The 16,143-nt window shown below is 48.7% G+C and overlaps 1 long non-coding RNA gene across 3 annotated transcripts; it reads right to left on the bottom strand.

Annotated features, from left to right (window-relative positions):
• Positions 1 to 1,450: 1,450 nt before the first annotated feature.
• LOC123383310 lies at positions 1,451 to 11,564 on the bottom strand. Of its 3 annotated transcripts, none has more exons than XR_006592888.1 (4): positions 11,247 to 11,564; positions 7,257 to 7,537; positions 6,325 to 6,531; positions 1,451 to 6,166 (listed from the first exon to the last, which is right to left on the bottom strand). It is a non-coding gene; the product is annotated as an uncharacterized LOC123383310 (long non-coding RNA). The 3 variants fall into 3 exon arrangements; XR_006592889.1 differs by having other exon boundaries at positions 7,257 to 7,348; positions 11,247 to 11,560; XR_006592887.1 differs by lacking the exon at positions 11,247 to 11,564 and having other exon boundaries at positions 7,257 to 11,184.
• Positions 11,565 to 16,143: the final 4,579 nt, after the last annotated feature.

Raw genomic sequence — 16,143 nt, 5'->3', positions numbered from 1 at the left:
GAGAACCAGACATGACCCATTTCTTCCCTGGGATCTAATATCTGTCATGCCCCAGAGGCTGCCATTGCCCCTGAACCTACAATGCCTACCACACGTTCACATTAAGACCCTCGACCCCCGCTGTCAAGTTTCAGTAAATACTCATATCCCTTCTAGACCCCAGGTTTCATTAATCAAGAGAAATCAAGAGCCTGAAACATCACAAGGAAACAAAATAGGAAGGATTAATCCTCTAACCTGGACACCTGACCCAGGAGGTTCCCGGACATCCAGAAACATCTGCACATGTCCATGAGAATCGAAACGTCCCCTGCCTCATGGAAGGTTCACTGACTGCACCCACGCAGGTGCAGGTACCAAGGGTGCAGGTCCCAAGGGGTGCAGGTACCAATGGGGCCTGGTCTCTCATGGGAGCATGGCATCAGGGCAAAGAAAATACAAAACAAGAGCTAAACTATCCCCATTGCAAAGGGGGACACGACCTCCCCCTTCCCTTCTCTGGGAACACGGACTTTGGAAAACTTGTCATTGTGTGCTCTCTGCCTCTTCGCAAACCTTTTGAAAAGCTATACAAGCCTCTTGCCAGTTTTAAAACCCAGCCTCCTGACACATGGAGGGGGAAGCAAACACCACATGCAGTGCCCAAGAGCCAACACACATCCGGGACAAGGGAAGAAAATGTCCCTGGAGGATCAAAGAGGCATAAGCAACAGCAGATCCTTCTCAGAAGGGCCTCAGGTGATTGTCACCTGCAACAAGACAGCAGGGGGAAGGACGACCCACCCTACCCCGTGGCCTTCCTTCCCTCACAGGCCCATGGTACCACAGAGTAAGGATGAAACAGCAGAGCCGTGCCTGCTGGCAAACCCATACTCCACGGGGAACGTGGAAAACAACACCCTGTTCTCCTAATGAACGTGTCAACTCAACAAGACAGGCATAGTGTCTCATACCACATCCACCAATGTCCATTGTCTTCTCGCCCCCAGTTATGCTGACTCCAGGGTAGTGCGTGAGAAGGGACAAAGGCAGGGGACACACCCCTGAACCCACAATGCCTACCACAACTTTCACTCCAAGTCCCTCGGCCCACCCAAGGTCAAGATTCCTTCTCTTCCCAGGGTGTCCTCAGAGCCTTTGTGGGCCCCAGATTTCACTAATCAAGTGAAATCAAGAGCCTGAAAATGGAGGCTGATAACCACAAAGGCACATTAGCAAATGTCCTTGATATTCTAAAGGTCCCCTGCCTCATGGAAGCTTCATTGACAGCACCCACACGCCGCTCCTCTTGCCGCCATGTGCAGAGTATGGTCAGCAGAAGAGTGCAGAAAGCTTAGATGGAAATGCGTGGATACAATTCCAACCACATTGCCATCCACAAAATGAGGATTCGTAACGATTCCTAGGAGGCCATTGCTCTGTATGATAGACAAACTCTTTTAGCTTCTTTGTATTGGAAGCCTGAGAACCAGACATGACCCATTTCTTCCCTGGGAACTAATATCTGTCATGCCCCAGATGCTGCCATTTCCCCTGAACCCACAATGCCTACCACACTTTCACACTAGGACACTCTACCCACCCCTTGCAAGTTTCTTTACACTCCCAGAGTTTACTCATATATCCCTTCTGGACCCTAGGTTTCACTAATTGGGAGAAATGAATGGCCCGAAATGACGTATAGAAACAAAGGCCCAACGATGAATCCTCCACCCTGGACACCTGACCCAGGAGACTCCCGGACATCCAGCTCATCAGCTCATGTCCGTGAGAATCTAAACGTCCCCTGCCTCATGGAAGGTTCATTGACAGCACCCACACGCCGCGCGTCTTCCCGCCATGTTCAGAGTATGGTCAGCAGAAGAGTGCAGAAAGCTTAGATGGAAAGGCTTGGATACAATTCCAACCACTTTCCAATACACAAAATGAGGATTCCTAACGATTCCTAGGAGGCCATTGCTCTGTATGATAGACAAACTCTTTTAGCTTCTTTGTATTGGAAGCCTGAGAACCAGACATGACCCATTTCTTCCCTGGGATCTAATATCTGTCATGCCCCAGATGCTGCCATTTCCCCTGAACCCACAATGCCTACCACACGTTCACATTAAGACCCTCGACCCCCGCTGTCAAGTTTCAGTAAATACTCATATCCCTTCTAGACCCCAGGTTTCATTAATCAAGAGAAATCAAGAGCCTGAAACATCACAAGGAAACAAAATAGGAAGGATTAATCCTCTAACCTGGACACCTGACCCAGGAGGTTCCCGGACATCCAGAAACATCTGCACATGTCCATGAGAATCGAAACGTCCCCTGCCTCATGGAAGGTTCACTGACTGCACCCACGCAGGTGCAGGTACCAAGGGTGCAGGTCCCAAGGGGTGCAGGTACCAATGGGGCCTGGTCTCTCATGGGAGCATGGCATCAGGGCAAAGAAAATACAAAACAAGAGCTAAACTATCCCCATTGCAAAGGGGGACACGACCTCCCCCTTCCCTTCTCTGGGAACACGGACTTTGGAAAACTTGTCATTGTGCGCTCTCTGCCTCTTCGCAAACCTTTTGAAAAGCTAAACAAGCCTCTTGCCAGTTTTAAAACCCAGCCTCCTGACACATGGAGGGGGAAGCAAACACCACAAGCAGTGCCCAAGAGCCAACACACATCCGGGACAAGGGAAGAAAATGTCCCTGGAGGATCAAAGAGGCATAAGCAACGGCAGCTCCTTCTCAGAAGGGCCTCAGGTGATTGTCACCTGCAACAAGACAGCAGGGGGAAGGACGACCCACCCTACCCCGTGGCCTTCCTTCCCTCACAGGCCCATGGTACCACAGAGTAAGGATGAAACAGCAGAGCCGTGCCTGCTGGCAAACCCACACTCCACGGGGAACGTGGAAAACAACACCCTGTTCTCCTAATGAACGTGTCAACTCAACAAGACAGGCATAGCGTCTCATATCACATCCACCAATGTCCATTGTCTTCTCGCCCCCAGTTATGCTGACCCCAGGGTAGTGCGTGAGAAGGGACAAAGGCAGGGGACACACCCCTGAACCCACAATGCCTACCACAACTTTCACTCCAAGTCCCTCGGCCCACCCAAGGTCAAGATTCCTTCTCTTCCCAGGGTGTCCTCAGAGCCTTTGTGGGCCCCAGATTTCACTAATCAAGTGAAATCAAGAGCCTGAAAATGGAGGCTGATAACCACAAAGGCACATTAGCAAATGTCCTTGATATTCTAAAGGTCCCCTGCCTCATGGAAGCTTCATTGACAGCACCCACACGCCGCTCCTCTTGCCGCCATGTGCAGAGTATGGTCAGCAGAAGAGTGCAGAAAGCTTAGATGGAAATGCGTGGATACAATTCCAACCACATTGCCATCCACAAAATGAGGATTCGTAACGATTCCTAGGAGGCCATTGCTCTGTATGATAGACAAACTCTTTTAGCTTCTTTGTATTGGAAGCCTGAGAACCAGACATGACCCATTTCTTCCCGGGGAACTAATATCTGCCCAGTTGCCAGATGCTGCCATTGCCCCTGAACCCACAATGCCTACCACACTTTCACACTAAGACACACTACCCACCGCCTTGCAAGTCTCTTTACACTCCCAGAGTTTACTCATATATCCCTTCTGGACCCTAGGTTTCACTAATTGGGAGAAATGAATGGCCCGAAATGGCGTATAGAAACAAAGGCCCAAGGATGAATCCTCCACCCTGGACACCTGACCCAGGAGACTCCCGGACATCCAGCGCATCAGCTCATGTCCGTGAGAATCTAAACGTCCCCTGCCTCATGGAAGGTTCATTGACAGCACCCACACGCCGCTCCTCTTCCCGCCATGTGCAGAGTATGGTCAGCAGAAGAGTGCAGAAAGCTTGGATGGAAACGCGTGGATACAATTCCAACCACATTCCCGTACACAAAATGAGGATTGCTAACGATTCCTAGGAGGCCATTGCTCTGTATGATAGACAAACTCTTTTAGCTTCTTTGTATTGGAAGCCTGAGAACCAGACATGACCCATTTCTTCCCGGGGAACTAATATCTGCCCAGTCGCCAGATGCTGCCATTGCCCCTGAACCCACAATGCCTACCACACTTTCACACTAAGACACACTACCCACCCCCTTGCAAGTTTCTTTACACTCCCAGAGTTTACTCATGTATCCCTTCTGGACCCTAGGCTTCACTAATGGGGAGAAATGAATGGCCCGAAATGGCGTATAGAAACAAAGGCCCAAGGATGAATCCTCCACCCTGGACACCTGACCCAGGAGACTCCCGGACATCCAGCTCATCAGCTCATGTCCGTGAGAATCTAAACGTCCCCTGCTTCATGCAAGGTTCATTGACAGCACCCACACGCCGCTCATCTTCTTGCCACGGGCAAGGTATGATCACCAGAAGAGTGCAGGAAGTTTTGATGGAAACGCGTGGATACAATGCAACCAGTTTCCCGTACACAACATGAGGATTCCCAGTGATTCCTAGTTGACCATTGCTCTGCATGGTAGACGTATTCTTTCAGCATCTTTGTAAAGGGAGTCTGACAACCTGACAGCCTCACACTGGGTAGCACTAAGGAGAACAGTAGGATGTCCTCTCAAAAAATTAATAATTGAGCTCCTATATGATGTATCAATCCCGTATCTGGGCGTTTATGTAAACGACAGGAAGCCACTATGTCAAAGACACATACTCATTCCATATCCTCACTACAGTATTATTCTCACCATGTATGACATGAGAGACTTGTGAGCATCCATCAACAGTATAAATGGATAAAGGAAATGTGGTACATGTATCCAATGAAATAATACTCATCCGTGGAAACGTGCGCCTATAACAGGGAACCGGTGTGACAACGAATCCACTCCATTTCAAAGGCCTTACCTCGTGCTCCTTCGGCAGCACAGGTGCAAAGGCCTTACCTTCAGGTGTTCGATATCCATTCCCTTTCTGTCACCGACATACATAAGAGGAATGAAAATCCACTTCAGGCTAACAGGGTTTGACATGAAATACGTCACACCAAGAATTCATAACTCATTAACATCCCCGCTGGGAAGTACACATTCATTGAGTACAGGCCTCATAATGCAACTGATGTGGCGGGCTCCAGAGTGGACTCCTGGGAAAGAGCCACCAAGCCAGATCCCACCTTAAATTGGGAGGGTCACCTTGTCTTTCCCTCAGGGTGCTGAGTTTGAGATGCCACCAGTTAAACAGTCACCCTTTTGGAAGCGTCAACCTTGGGACTTATTTTGTTAAGTGCCAGTACTCAGAAGACTTACCCATAAAACATTCATCTACGTCTTCCCCATCCCTCCCCCCAATGAAATGACCCAACATGACTTTGATGGGCAGTGGGCGCGCACCAGTGTGTGTGCAAGAAGGAGGAGGCATCACAGTCGTTTAGTTGTACAACTGCTTTTGACAAGCAAACAAGCCATTCTTGTTCACTTTTGTACCTCCCGCCTGGGGAAGGAACATGTGTTGGGGCACAGAGTTTTCTAAGTACCTCAGGTCTCAGGTTTTCACTGGGTAGGAAGTCGTAATGACCCCCATCTCCCACGGCTTGAAAGTAACTGAACCAAGTATAGGGATAAAGGAAAAGTCTCTGAAATGTCAACATGCTGTGGAAAGGCTACATACGTTAGTGTCTAACCACAAACAAATGTGGATCGTTTGGACTTTGGGCAGTGCACATCAGGCTCTGCGATGCCACCTTCTGGATAAAACTGGTGCGAACAAAGCAACAGAGGAACCAGAGGTGTGTCTGACTCTAGAGGTCCCGAGGGTCTTTGAATGCACCTTAGAGCCATTCGTCTTTATGCTTAACACTCTCACACCCAACCGTCAACGTCTTCACCTGATTTTCACCAAATTAACCCCTGCCCAGCAAAGAAGTAACTTTATACAGAGAAGGAAAGACAGGAGACCTTTGGGCACTGCCAGTTACCAAGCACCCTCCAGCCCCAACTTGACGCTGAGTGACATCAGCTTCCATGTCAGACGTCCAAGGCAGCCAGGAAAGAATGCAGCTCAGAGAAAGGCAGGGTCTGGGATGCTGGGCTACCTCCTGGCATCACAGCAGAGTTAGAGAGGTCCATTTCCAAAGAGATGCCCAAGACCCTCTGAGAATAGTTGCTGGCCCTGTGAAAGGAAACAAAATGTAGCTGAAATTTCAGCAAAAGGCTCAAGAAATGAAGTGCAAGTGGGGTCTGCACAGGTGGCAAGAGGATCTAAACCAAGCCATGATCCTTTGCTCCCATACACACATTCTGGAAACGGTGTCCTAATTTCTTCAGTACCTCCTGTGTGCTGAGCACTTCCTAAAGACGATCACGCTTGACTTTCACACCACGCCTGAGAGCAAGAGCAAGGTGTCATTTCCATTTTGCAGATGTGGAAGCTGAGGCTCAGAGATGACAGGAAGAAAGGGCCGAGGGTCTTTCAGACTCCCATACTGGAAACGTATTGTGAACGAAACACGATGGGTGACACGGTCTCGGCAACATCTGCAAAGCCAAAAAATAGCTAGAATGTACGGAAGGGGAAACCTGCAAAGAAGTATTGACCCACATGTTGCTCGAACCGTTAGCCTGTGCTTCTAGGACGGCTGCCACATAAATGCCCGCCCACCCACCCCAGCGGGGGTGGGCCGGGAGACTGTCACCCTCTGGCACCCACTTGGTGTACAGGTCTCATCTTTCTCGCCTCGCCTAGGTAGGTACTCCTGGCTTTCAATTAATTCAGATCCGTGACTTTAAAAAGTTACATTCAGACCTGAAGAAATGCACCTGAGCAGTGCTCCCACAATCTCGGAGTTCCTGAAGTTTGTGTCTGACCATCCCATCCAGTCCATCCTGCTTCTGCATGGTAGTAGAAAGCGATTACCAGAAGGATAACAAGGCTCAAGATCAGGGTCTTTCGGACATCTGGCGTATTCTAATAAAGCCAACGCGTGTGTAACAGTGGCACGCAACAGTAAGCAGAGGAACACGAAGAAGGTCTGGAAGAAAGATGCCGCTGACTCCTTGAGGAAATTGACTCCAGACATGGAGTCTCTACCACGGAGTTAACAAGTAGTGTCTAGGGAGTGACCCCGACCTTGTGGGAAGCGCCCATGTTAGAGACTCAGGGATGGGATTTCCACACCATCTGGAAGAAAGGTACAGCGGACAGGAGATAAGTGCTATTCACCCAACACCTCTGGCCTCACACAGCCTAAGGTTGCTCTTACCTGTATGGCTGGTCTTGACTCTCGGTTCAGGGTCCTCTCCTCTCATTACGGGCCCACCGGCTGACCGGAACTGGACGTTCCCATCACAGATCCTGAGGGAGGGGATGACGGTACAAATCTACAAAGAGCCTTACCTGTGGAAGGTCAGCTTGGGACCGCTGCAGGAAAATCAGGTCACTTGGAAACTCACAACACGCGTGGATGGGGCAAACTTCCTCTTTCCCTCATCCAGAGCAATTTCTGAAAGTGGTTGCTGGGGCCAGAGGACCCAATCACGCAGCCTGTGTGAAGTAGGCCAAAAGAGTGAAGGAGAACGTAAGGCAGGAACTGCATGAGTCAACCCACAAGGTGAGACTGCGGCTTCAGAGGCTGGCTGATTGTCCCCTCAGCACGAACCATGGTGCATCCCGCCTTCATCACCCAGCGCAGGGGAATTCTTAAAAATTATGTTAAGAGGTATCACCACTCAGTGGCGAGAAGGGGTGTCTCAGAACTCCCATGTCGCTCTTCACTAATGAAACCGTCCACTCATACACAATTGCGGGTAACAAACCTCTGGAATGGGTGGTGGTGTTCTCACTTTGTCACCAATGGCTGACACTGACATACCACGCAAGACGATGGCTAACAAATCATTCAAATGGGTTTTGTGTTCTACTTAATAGACCACGAAATGCACCTTACGATGGCTGGGCCGCTATACTAGACTTCGTAATCGGTAACATAGTAAGGTCCAAAACTGCTAGAAAGGAAAATGAGCTAAGTTAATCACAACAAATTCCCGAAGCATTTCACACATTGCATAATGCCCCTACCACCTGACGTTGAACGTAGGTCTCCGAGGGGGAAACAACGGGAACAAATTGGACATTTGGTTACATACACATCGGAGAATCTGCTCTCAATGTGCAAGAATGCCCCTAGGATACTACAGGCAATGGGCCAGTAATGAAAGCACCTTCATTCCACACTTAGATTTTGTTCAAGATCTAGGACTCTGTCTCAAAAGTCAGGATTGGTGAGGCTAGTTGAGGGTCCCCGTTCCCGAAGTCTGCTTTCCTGTCAGTACCGACGACAGTCAAACCCAAATACCAGCAGTGGACCTTTCACAGGTCTAAATGTAATCAAAGTACGTTTTACAGACCTCCAACGTGTCACCGATATGAGTCATTAAATCGTTCCTACGTGAGCTAAGATACCAAATTCAAGTCAATATCAAGAATCAATCAGCAAAAAGGCTAATAAGGCAAACCCAGCTATCACCATTATCAAAAGGAAGTCCCTGTTGTACTTAACACCAAGTATCAGATGACACTCAGGGATGAGGGCGCTCAGGGTCGTGAGCAAAACAACAGCTTCCCTCTCAGTTAATTCTCCCCTTGTATACACATTAGGTCTGACACGGGAAGGGAGGTGTATGAGGAGAAGCAGGCAGCCACCGACTATTTCCTAAGCCAATATGCTAGCCCTTGGGGCATTAAGGCACGGTCAGCTCTTGTGGCTAAAGAGGCAGGGACAGCACCCTCTGCGATTGGGGTGCAGTAGGGTGCAGGGAGAGCGGCATCTCCAGTCTAGCCCAGGACCCCTAACAAGGAGGACTGGAGGTGTCAGGGGACAGACTGTTTGCAAATACGATACCAGAAAGTGATCTTTTCTATGGGAGAACACCGAGGAAGGAACACCTGGGTCAGCATTTAAAGACATAACAAGAAAAAAAAGAAAAGAAAAGAAATACCACTATGTCACGTGCACAATCAGGGTTCTAATATAATATTCAAAAGTATGCACTGCGACCAGCAAGGGCCATTCAGTTCTAGAACACAGAGAGCAATGCTTCTGGGGGTGAATTTGCTTGTAAATAAATTGAAAATGCCCCGTGACGTTCAAAGCAAATGCATTAAAGACTAAGTACAGAACTGACCTGAGTAAAGTTGATAAGTGTCATGTGATTATCATGAGAAATGAAACCCAGGACGAAGCCAACGGAATTCCGGGATGGCCGGTGACAGGCACTTCCCGGAATTCGTGGTCAGGAAACAGCACCGTCAGCCTGATGGTCAGTACCTGCTATTTTTTACATTGGAAAGAAAATTTTAAGTAGACCCATGAAATAAAACACTCAGAGCCGGTTTTTCAGAAACATTTTAATAGCAGATAAGACGAAAGGTTGGGCTCCCGGGCCACCGGGAGCCAGTCACTGTCATAAAGCAAGAAGCACACACATAATTAAAACAATCTTTTCCTCATTTGTAAATTAACGATAACGCCAAAACTGGTTAACACAAAGCTTACGCAAAGGGCCTGGAACCACATTGAATGGAACAAAGTCATAGGAGTCCCAATTCTCTTGTACACCCAAATCCCCAACTGTATGAGAGGCAAGCATTCACCAGATTGTTTTGAATTGAGATTTGAGATCACCTCAAAACGTTTATTATTATTCATTTTGAAGGCTTTATTTTTAAGCACTCTCCACACCAGTGTGGGGCCTGCAACCACAACCCCCCCATCAAGAGTCACAGGTTCTATCACTGAGCCAGGCAGTTTCCCCAGAAAGCCTCTGTTTTTAAGAGAATTTATCCATAGCGAACAAGACCAGGATTTAGCAAAATAAATTGTGTCAAACACGCCATTATACTGGAAACATAAGGCACCCCATTAGACGTTGAATGCCTCCTCTGTAAATTGAAATTTACACCAAGCACTTTAAAGGAAATCTATGAGGAGCGCCAACATCAAAATTCAATTGGCTGCCTTAAGGCGAACATGGAAAATTAAATGCCAAAACAGTGTTCAGTCTTGGCTAACAAGAGCGGCTAGGAGACCTTCGGCGTGTGAAACTTTCACGTGTCCAGCCGGACAAATTGTTCCACGGTGCACGCTGAAAATACTTTCACCTTTGGAGAACGCGTAGGAAACACAGTCAAAATAAAAAACCAAACTCAAACGGATGCCATGTTGCAAGATCACAGGGAAAACACACCCCACTGCCATTACGCTATCCCATGAAACAAGAACTAAGATCCCGAGCAGATCATTCCCATCAGGGACTTAAAGCACCAAGGCCCTGCCAAGCCGACCCAATAGGCTACCTTCTCATTCGAAGACGGCAATTAATAGAACATTTTTTTTTTTATGGAAAACACGTGAAAAGCTTCCGGACCGCTATTGGTTGGATACAATGATAGGAAAAACACGAACACGTTACAGAAAAATGCAGCTTTCAGTGATGACTGAAGACAATTCCCGGTGGTCAGTGAACAAGCCCTGAGCCCACCACGCCATCTGTTTCCCCACTTTCATGTTGGCATTATCAGGCGGTTCCCCCGCCTTTTCAAGGCAGCATATGCAGAAGACCATTCCAAATTTTCAACAACTGATAGGAAACACACAGTCATGTTCAATGAAAGACAAAACTGCCCTCAAAGACAGGCATCGGCTGGCTGTCGTAATCACACACGTGCCCCCCTCTCCTTACTTTCAGTTTCCTTTTGTTTCACATCAAGATAAGAGATAGCCGGTCACCGAGACACCTCACGCAAATGGCCAAGACCCAGATGTAAACAACAGTCGGCGACAAGTCCCGTCCCCAAACACCGTACCGTGGAAACCAAAAGCGGCTCCCAGGCAGCCAACAGCCATCGTCCTGTCTGAGACCCACTCAGGCTCAGCCAACCGCACCCTTTTTTCTGCATTTTTAAGCTGCAAACACCACAAAACCTGAAGACCACGAATCGGGAGGGGGGGTGGGTACGAGACCCACACTCAGACAAATGAAATGATCTGAAAGACTCATCATGTTGTCACATAAAGCACAACAATGTCCCCAAAGGCAGCTAAGGGCCCTTCCCTTGTCATCAATCCGGAAGCCCATGAGACACATCTGGCAACGTGTCTTAGGACACACCATCCGCCCTCCCCCCCCCCCCCCGATTCTCTTAAACTCACACTTCAAACAGCCAATTATGAGAAAAAGCCAATTAAACTTACACTTGTGAGATCGGAGCATGGTCAACCGCCATATAGCCACAGTACCCGCCATATATCCACAGTACCCGCCGTATTTCGTCATCACTGAGGGGAACGGTCTACGGAAGCCTCGTTGCACAATCCAAACCGTCATCGGCCTGCTCACGTGGTAGGGCTTCATTGTCGGGTGCTTGCCATCCTTCAATGGCCCCGCCCTCAGACATCAGCTTGGAGGGCCTGCAGTGATTGACAGGCAGGCTGTCCATTCTCTTAGGTCTACGAGTGGAAACCGCCATACTTCCAGGTCCAAATAAATCACTCAAATATTTGTTCATATTTTTGTCTTTGTACATCCGTGTCTGTCCCTCAAGGCCGACCCCACCCCCCCCGCCTTGTTAGACCTTCGCACATACCTTTTCCTTTGTTTCCAGTCATCTCGCACTTCGGAAATCTGGCTCACCTAGTGTATCCTGACCTGGCTAAATGCGTCCTCCTCCAGGAAGCCTTCCATGCTTACTCCTCCCATCTTCACAGAGTGCACACCACCCCTGGCAAAGACCCTGTCGTGCCGGCACTATCCTTCCCCCATTTGTCAGGCGGGTCGGGGGTGTTGCGAAGCTTTATTGTGTAAACATTGTCACGCAAGGGTTTGTGAGGTTGCCCTAACTACTGCGATGGTTAATTTTCGGGGTCAACTGGACCGTCCGTGGATGCCCGAGTTAAACATTATTTCTGGCTGTGTCTGGGAGGCTGTTTCTGCATGAGGTTTGCATTCGAATCGGTCACTCAGGAAAGTAGTTTGCCTTGCCCGCTGTGAGTGAGCATTATCCCAGGCACCGGGGGCCAGAATATACCAAAAGGCACAGGAAGGAAGAATGGTCCCCTTTCCTTCTGCCTCACTACTGGAGGCGGGACATTTCATCTCATCTCCTCCCGCTCCTATTTCTTTTCTAAGTAGGCTCCACACCCACTGTGCGGCTTGACCTCATGGCCCTGAGATCAAGAGTCATGCCCTAGTGACCGAGCCAGCCAGGTGCCCCACTTTTCCTGCTCTTAGACTGGGATTCATATCATTGACTCCCCTGGTTTGAAGGTGCTCAGGCCTTCATTCTCAGACTGAGTTACCCCACTGTCTTTCCTGGCGTTCCAGCTTGTAGATAGGAGATCGCGGGACTTCTCGGCCTCCATACACGTATGAACCAAAGTCTTCGTAATATATTCCCATCGGTTCTGTTGTCTGCAGAATGCTGACTAATAAATTGGGAATATCGCGGCTAGCTGCAGCTGTCACAGATGGCTTCATAGGCCTCAAATAGAACTCTGGAGCAACAGCGAAACCAAATAAAGTAAAATGACTTCCAAACTACGGGGGATGAAAGGAAGACACCAGAAGCAGACAGCCTGATAGTTGGGCAGTGTTAAGGACCCAGCCGTTGGCCCAGATGGGTGTCTTATCCACGGAGTCTGGCTGCCGCTCATTTACAAACTCAGTGAGAGCTTGTGGTTGAGCTGGGTTGGGGGTAACAGGTTAACAAAGATCTAGAGGGCAACAGAGTGGTTGCAGGCTTTGCCCAGCAACCAGTGAAGGGATGGTTTGGGGCAGTTAATCCACATGAGGGGAGACAGGAAGATAGCCTGGAGCTGTTGATGTAAATGCCGTCCCAGGATCTGCCAACCCCTTCAACACTCGTCTCTAAGGCTTGTCCCTCTGACTGGTTCTGTGGACGGACACGTGCTGGATCCTTTCAATGCCTGGCGTGTGAGAACCTGTAACACACACGTCCCGTTTCTCAAATCGCCTACGTGTCCCTCGTCCTTGGGTCACCAATCGTTCCTGTCCCATTCACACTCAATCCCAGGCCAACGCCCTGGGCTGCTTCTACCTGTGCGGGAAGCACTAGCAATCACTACTTATCTGCTGTGCATTGCGGCCAGTGGTTGCGTCTGTGGGCTGCACCTTTGCTGCTGGGATTCACACACCAGCTCTTCCTCCTCTCAGCTGGGTGACGTCAGATGATTTTTGTGCTTCAGTTTTCTCCTCGGGTACGTGAATGTGCCAGTAAGAACCAGCTCACTCGGCTGATGGAATATTCGTTGAGTTCACGCAAAGCCCTCTCCTGCTGCCTGGAGCCTTCCCATCCCAATGTAGCCCATATAAATCTGTAGTTTCTAGACACCGTTCGGAGCACATAATCCGCATCTTACAACACACTACCTAGGTCTCCGATTGTTGGTTCCACAGCTTGACTGCTTTTGTCTGCGGTCATTTCTCCATGCTAATTAATAAATCAACCAGTCCTGATTTTTTCAGTTTCCTAGGCCTCATACCACGTGCTCATTTTAGCAGCACAGATCCTCCATCTGTCTCATGTCTCCCTTCTAAATGCATCACCAGTTTCCCACACATAATCATAAAATAGAGCTCAGTACACAGCACGGCGTATATGGGGATTCGGTATGTACCTGTGTAGGTCCTGAAAGAGAACCTTTCCCCGGGAGATCTGCAGAAATACTCCCTCTTGAGGAGTTCCTAAACCCTCTGGTCCAATGACGGGTTGTGCCCGAAGGCACAATGGGAGAGGTGCTCCCATAGAGGAGCTGGCAAAGGGCTCGGGAAGATGTGGTTGCCTGTCTCAGGCCAGTCTCTCAGGAACGTGCCCCAGGCTGAAATGTGTACCCCTGAGACTTGCTGTGGCTTGTGAGAGAGGAGGTAGGTTAACGGACTAGGGACCTTTCCGAGGACATGAGGAAGTCATTTGCTTTCCTTGGGAGGATCCGTGGGTGCCGAGTGCTGGGAGAAGTCACCAGACCGAAGGCTGAGACTGTGCTGTGCCCGTCCCGCCGTGGTCCAGAAAGGCAAGTCGGCCTCCAAGTCCTGAGCGCCCACACATGCACACACACTCGCATGTAATTGTGACACTGTGATAGACGGAGATCTCAGGACCTCACAGACGGGCACAACTCGCTGACGTACCACAGACAACGCCTGAGACTGTCTTCCACTAAAAGAAATACAACTTGCCAACAACCTCGAGGCCCACACCTGGCCCCTTTTAATCACAGTGTTCTGTGATTGAAGGTCACCATCTCCTGACTTCCCTAATAATCTCTTCCTTTTCTGTTTAGTTTCACTGACTAAGCTTGATTCCATAACTATTCAGCTTTTCATTACTCTTCACTCATGGAAAGTTTGTCTTCGGCCTGAGGAATATCGGTGAGTATTTTCCGCAAGTCCTACTTCTGGTGACAGATTCTCTCAGGTTTTCCCCTGTGGTGCTTATAAGAAGACCTTTATTTCATCTTCATTCTTGAAATGTGTTGTGGCGGGGGGAGGAGTCTCCCGCTGGGAAGTGTATTCTTTCAGCGCATAGAAGACGACATTTCATTTTCTATTCTTTTGCTTTTTTCCCTTTTTTACTTGAGAAGGCAGCTCTCAGGCTAATTTGCTTTCATCCTCTGAAAGCTGACAACTACTCTATTCGCCTTTGGTTCTCAATAGCTTTCCTAAAATGTGCTCACGTGTAGATTTCTTGCATTTTTCTCCACGAGGAGCCTGTTCTCGGCTCCTATCTGCTCATGTACTGCTTTGCTTCGTTCTCTTTCCTATTTGCCTGGAAGCCCAAGGAAATAGCATCTCTTTCTTTCATACGATCCTCCTTGTGTCTTACGTAATCTGTCTTTTTCGTATGTTTATCTTTCAGTGTTTCGTTCTGGATATTTTCTTACGACACATCTTTTGGTCCACTGTTTACCTCTTGAGGTTGTCTCACCTATGCTTAGACACGTCCGCTGAAGGAGGGAGTCCCCGTCACCGACTCCCGGGTCAGTGTCTGCCAGCCTGAAAGGCCAAAGCCCAGAGGGTGGCTGAGGCTTGCTCCCGTGTGGAGCCTGGCAGAGAGGAAAGGACTCTCATCCTGGACGTGTGGGGTTAGCTCTCCAGGCTCCGGGCAAGAGGGTGACGGTGTAGCCGTGAGGCAGGCAGGCGGAGGTCCGCTGAGGGGAATCTGGGTGCAGCAGGCTCTCGTGAAGGAAACAGCCTCACAGTACAAGCATGTGGATGTGGCAGACCAGGCTGAAAGTCCCCACCCAGACCACTGTCACTATTTCACCTGGCACAGCTCCCTGAAACAGTCTCCTTCAAGGGCATTATTTATTCCGCCCGCCTGGGAGGTAGGTGTGGGAAAGCTCTATCATCAGGAATTTCCTGGCAAAACAAAAGTCACAGAGGATTGTTTCACGGCAAGGTCACCTTAGGTCGCCGGCATCTTGTATTGTAGGTGGGGTAAGAGATAGGAAAAACCAACGAGTAAATAATAATGTATTTGGGAACATATTGTCGAGACAAGTCACCCGCATCGCCCTTCTGTTTCAAAAATTTCCACACTGATCTGGGTTGTTTATTGTTCCATATGAAGGTCAAAATCAACTCATCTGATCAAAAATATCCTCTTTGTGTTTCTGGTAAGATTATTTGGGGGGAGGGGGTAGCGAATGCTGCACATAATTGGATTAAACGCACTATTTGCACATCGCCTGACTCCATCACTGGTCACGTGTGGGAAGTATAATTTAACTGAGGGAAATTTAATGTCTTTAGGATGTTGAGTCATTGTATCCCAGATCTGGAATATCAGTCCATTAGTGAGACTGTGATTTTGGATCCCTTTAGCGTTAAGACACTTCCTCATGCGTTTTCTTTACAGTGAAAAAATACATTCCTTGTACTCTTAACGGTGAATTGTTATTCCGAACAGGGCGTTTAACATCATTGTGCATTTTATCCGATTATATCCTGTACATATGAAAGCTGGTGATACATGTATATTAATCTGGAATGGCAAATTTCCCCGTATCCTTTCCAATTTGATAAAAGTAAGCACTAAACCTAACATGAGGCTTGAACTCAAAACTCCGAGAT

Source organism: Felis catus, chromosome X (assembly GCF_018350175.1).
Source record: "Felis catus isolate Fca126 chromosome X, F.catus_Fca126_mat1.0, whole genome shotgun sequence".
NCBI lineage: Eukaryota > Metazoa > Chordata > Mammalia > Carnivora > Felidae > Felis > Felis catus.
Note: the sequence above shows the minus strand (reverse complement) of the source record. Positions and strands in the feature narration are given on the sequence as shown.